At 43.9% G+C, this 5083-nt stretch overlaps 1 pseudogene; it reads left to right on the top strand.

Moving 5' to 3' along the window:
• Positions 1 to 1987: 1987 nt before the first annotated feature.
• Positions 1988 to 4659, top strand: LOC110491089 (annotated as a pseudogene).
• The last annotated feature ends 424 nt before the right edge of the window (positions 4660 to 5083 follow it).

Here is a 5083-nt window from a genome sequence, read left to right as displayed (position 1 = left end):
AATCAACATTTTGTGATATTAAAGTTTTCAGTTGCACGTATCTGAAAATATCTACAATGGTCAGTCCAAAATTACTTGTTAATTCTGTCGTGGAAATAATTGTATTTCCTCTTTCTATGCCTTTAGTTTTCCAAATGGACCAATTTATCGGGAACATTCTGAAAAGCTATGCAATGATTGTTCCATAGGGTTGTGTTCTTTGGGAGTGATGTTGGTTCTTGTAGAATTAATTTCATTTTCTTCCATATTGTTATAATGTTCTTAACTATGAAGATAAGAAAAGATTCTGCGGGTGAGAACGAGCATTTCTTCAATATGTACCCATTGTTCCTCTTCAGTGTATTTAACAATGTCTCAAGTAAAAGCCTTGGGTGGCGAGTTGATACAATTACATACCTGGAAGGTTAAAACCACCCTCAGACTTGGGGAGATGTAAAACTTCCCCTTTTTATTCTGAGTTTTATTTGCCCATATAAAGTCTGTTATTTGCCCATAAATATTTGGAGGGGTAATTGGTATAAATATAAAACCTTTGGGAGCCAGGCCATTCTGAAGACGTTTATTCTACCTGTAAGATTTATGGGAAGATTGCTCCATTGAAATAGATCTGCTTTCATATTGTTGAGTAATGGGATAAAGTTATCTTCATACACAGTGTACAAGACATTAGTGTCACGACTTCCACCGAGGTGGGTCATCTTCCTGTTCGGGCGGCTCTCGGCGGTCGTCGTCACCGGTCTACTAGCTGCCACCGATCCCCTTTTCCTTTTCTGTTGGTTTTGTCTTATTGGTTACACCTGTTTCTTGTTTGGGGTTTGGTTAGGGCTATTTAAGCCGGTTATTCCCACCTGCTTTTGTGCGGGCTTGTTTCTCTGTTCGTTTTGTGGATGTGTTATTTTTGTATTTTCTCTGGACTGTTTGTGTCCTGTTTTTGGGCCGGTCATTGTATGGTGTTTCGGCGTGACCTTTCTGTCACCGGAATAAATACGGTTGTCCTTAACCCTCTGCTCTCTGCGCCTGACTCCGCACCCACTACTTCTAGAAGTCTCTCTGCGCCTGACTCCGCACCCACTACTCCTAGAAGTCTCTCTGCGCCTGACTCCGCAACTACTACTCCTAGAAGTCTCTCTGCGCCTGACTCCGCACCCACCACTCCTAGAAGTCTCTCTGCGCCTGACTCCGCACCCACTACTCCTAGAAGTCTCTCTGCGCCTGACTCCGCACCCACTACTCCTAGAAGTCTCTCTGCGCCTGACTCCGCACCCCCTACTCCTAGAAGTCTCTCTGCGCCTGACTCCGCACCTACTACTCCTAGAAGTCTCTCTGCGCCTGACTCCGCACCCACTACTCCTAGAAGTCTCTCTGCGCCTGACTCCGCACCTACTACTCCTAGAAGTCTCTCTGCGCCTGACTCCGCACCCACCACTCCTAGAAGTCTCTCTGCGCCTGACTCCGCACCCACTACTCCTAGAAGTCTCTCTGCGCCTGACTCCGCACCCACTACTCCTAGAAGTCTCTCTGCGCCTGACTCCGCACCCACTACTCCTAGAAGTCTCTCTGCGCCTGACTCCGCACCCACTATTCCTAGATGTCGTAACAGAAGCACGCACCACCCATGTAGTCAGCAGGAGCAGCGGCAACCCCCCTCCCATCTATGGAGGAGCGTGTCCTCCACCATACGGCCATCCTCAATCGTATCGGGTCAGTGATGAACATTGAAATTTAAAAAATACAGCTTGCTCATGTCCCATTTCATCTCTATAACCACCGCTATCAACAACTAGTCCACCTAGGTGCGTGTGGGACTGTAGTCCATTACATCTTCCATCCAAAACATTTGGAGCGTCCAGTCTGCATGTGCGCTGTGCATTTTTTATCTCCACTGCTGGTTTCATGTTTTACTGCGTCTTCCATTTGGCATATAAACGTTTTAAAAAGTATTTCCGGGTGGCATGACTTTGCTTTCTTCCGGATCTGGTATAGCATCATGGATGTTCAAGAGAGTTGGCCAGAAATAGAGAAAGCCGCAAAAGAGAAGAGACGCGAACTGGTCCTGCAAGGTGCAGTTATCGATGAAAAGATATCCTCGAATGGAGGTCTGTGTTCTGCAATCTATTCTCTCAAGCTCCTAAATTACCTAGAAATCATCCAATGCCCGAGTTTGACAGAAATTCATGGAGACATAAAAAACCTGACCACCCTTACAAGCTTGATTGTTTGTAGGAATAAGCTTTCCTCTATTCCCAAAAATCATTGGACATTTGAAGTCACTGAAAGTCCTCGACATTTCAGTCAGCACCCTGAAAGCTTTGCCTGATGAGAGAACCCAGCTAAGCGAGCTCAATACACTCAACGTGAGCAGCAACAATATCAGTCACTGCCAGGTGGACTGTGTCGTTGCACGAAGCTCTCCATCATCAACATATCAAAAAATGGCATCACTCGGTTCCCTGATGACTTCTATCGCCTGGATCTCCTCAGCACTGTCGTTGCCTCTGAGAATTACATTGAAGACCTGAGTGGAAATGTTCACATGCTTTCTGCTCTAAAGGGGTGTGACTAAAATAGATGGGTAATATCTTGTACTGCTACCTAAAATATGCATTCTTGCATCTTGTCTATTCCTTCTGCATTATTATGGCCATGATTGACAAGGTACCTCTCTCAGGTACCTCTCTCAGTTCTACTCATCAACAATGTATTGAACGGACCTGAGACTGTCGGGACATCTTCCTTGCACAAGGCCTTTCAGATGGTGAGACAACAGACCTGGATGAAGCCCCGTTTGGTTATTCATCTTAGTTGAATGTAGTAACATGCATGTAACACTGAATATAGTAACATGCATGTAACACTGAATGTAATAACATGCATGTAACACTGAATGTAGTAACATGCATGTAACACTGAATGTAATAACATGCATGTAACACTGAATGTAGTAACATGCATGTAACACTGAATGTAGTAACATGCATGTAACACTGAATGTAGTAACATGCATGTAACACTGAATGTAATAACATGCATGTAACACTGAACGTAATAACATGCATGTAACACTGAATGTAGTAACATGTATGTAACACTGAATGTAATAACATGAACTAAAAACAACAAAAATATGAAATGTTCCTCTCCAGGTTTTGGACCAACAACAAGCTCCGTGACATCCCCTACGAGTTGAGCGACTGCTGAAGGAGATCAACTTCAAGGGAAACAAACTAAAAGACAAGCGGCTGGAGAAGATGGTCAACGGTTGCCAGACCAAGTCCATCCCGGACTACCTTCGAGCTGGTGGCCGAGGAACAGGTAGCAAGCAGGCCGACGGGGGCCGGAACGCAGAGAAGACCCAGACCAAAAAGCAGCGCAAGCAGAAGAAGAATGAAGAGGAGGATGAGGATGAGGTGGATAAGTTGAACCGGCTGGTGGTGAAGGTGCTTCACATTTCTGACAACCACGGGGCGTTCACTGTAAAGGTGGCCAACGAGCTGAAGGATGTGAGGCCATACTTGGTGTGCTATGTGGTCAGAGGCATGAACTTCAGGTCCGGGAATGCGCTTAAGAGATTCCTGGCTGCTCAGGTAACGTTGTTTTGAGATGAGAACATGTTCATCTAGGAGCCAGTCTGTTTCTGCGTTAGCCGACTCTTACGTTGCTGTCTTTGACAGTCATATTTGGCAAGGTAACAATGTAGGCTAGAAGTTTCTTAGTGCAGTATGGGACCCAGATTAAGAAAAATCTACAAAATAAACTCAAGCACATAAATGGACATAAACTCACCATCCTCAACAGCCTCTTTTGCATTATTCACAACTCTTTCTCTCTTGTCTGTTGTGGTTCAGACCAAATTTCACAATGACCTATGTGGTAAAAGGACAACTGCAACCATCGCAACTCACAACATGCAGCTACTCAAGGGACCTCTCATGTATGATGCCAGGCGTCCTCCCATATTAAAGGTACGATGCAACATTGCATGACATTTTCCTCATACCACGTTAGACAGCCACACATATTCAAGTCAACTCGCTTGAGCCATTTAGCTATGTATTTCAAACTTTTTGCATTTGATTGGTTTATGATGACATTTCTCAGGACCTTGTCCCATGTCTTTGTTCAAGTAGTTTATGCAGACAGTCTTATAAAGGTCTCTAGAGAAGGCTGATTTTCTATTGGACACGGTAACTCCATTTTAGTAGAATCCAGTATTTTGAAGGACACTCTAATAAGCAATTGTGAGCCATCACATTATTCCATTCTTAATAATACCTTATCCTTTTTTCCGTATGTTATGCCAAAGCCAGGCGACGCACCACCTGTTAATAGTATTATCAGTCTTATTGAAAGACCTGCATATGTCTTCACAGCAACAGTTTGAACACAAAATAACATTGTTGCTAGTTGTTGTCCGTCACTCTTGGCAAATCATTGTATTCAAAAACTGCATTCAGGTTTGTGTCAATGCATTTCAGTTCCATTCAAGGTCATTCAAACAAGCAAATAATATTTTGAAAGGAGCACAACTCTCTCATGAACTGTTGTTCACTAGAGAGTCCCCCTGGGCCGTAAGGAGATGACTGCGGTGGAGCAGTTGCAGCTGGAGTGGGAGAGGACCAGAGGTAACAGAGGAAGAGGCAGAATGTTTCTGAGTATTAGCACCTGTCTTTAAAGGAAAGATTCACCCATTTTGAATGTTATATTGTTCTTGTGCATCTCTGAACAATGTTCTGTCGATTCCCGGAGTCATTTCATGTTTTCATGTGTTCTGAGCTATTGCCACTCAAGCAGGCAGAAATTTGACAGGGATGATGTAGCTTTGCGATAAAGTGTCTCTCACTACACTGGAAGTTAATAGGAATACGACTTTTAGATTGCGAAAACGTCTATCATACATGTCAGATTTCAATACTGGGTGACGTCATAACACAGGATGTTGTCTTCTCTCTAATGAGCCATTGATCATATTTTTGCGATATTCCTACCTCGAGAAATGTGTAATTTAACGAGGTTTCACAACATTTGTCCTATTTGTCTGCCTCTTCAGTCCAAGGTGCATTGCATGGTGCCGTTGCATGGCCGT

Source organism: Oncorhynchus mykiss, chromosome 16, assembly GCF_013265735.2.
Source record: "Oncorhynchus mykiss isolate Arlee chromosome 16, USDA_OmykA_1.1, whole genome shotgun sequence".
Taxonomy (NCBI): domain Eukaryota; kingdom Metazoa; phylum Chordata; class Actinopteri; order Salmoniformes; family Salmonidae; genus Oncorhynchus; species Oncorhynchus mykiss.
The sequence above is the reverse complement of the archived record's forward strand: the minus strand, read 5'-3'. Positions and strand labels throughout refer to the sequence as shown.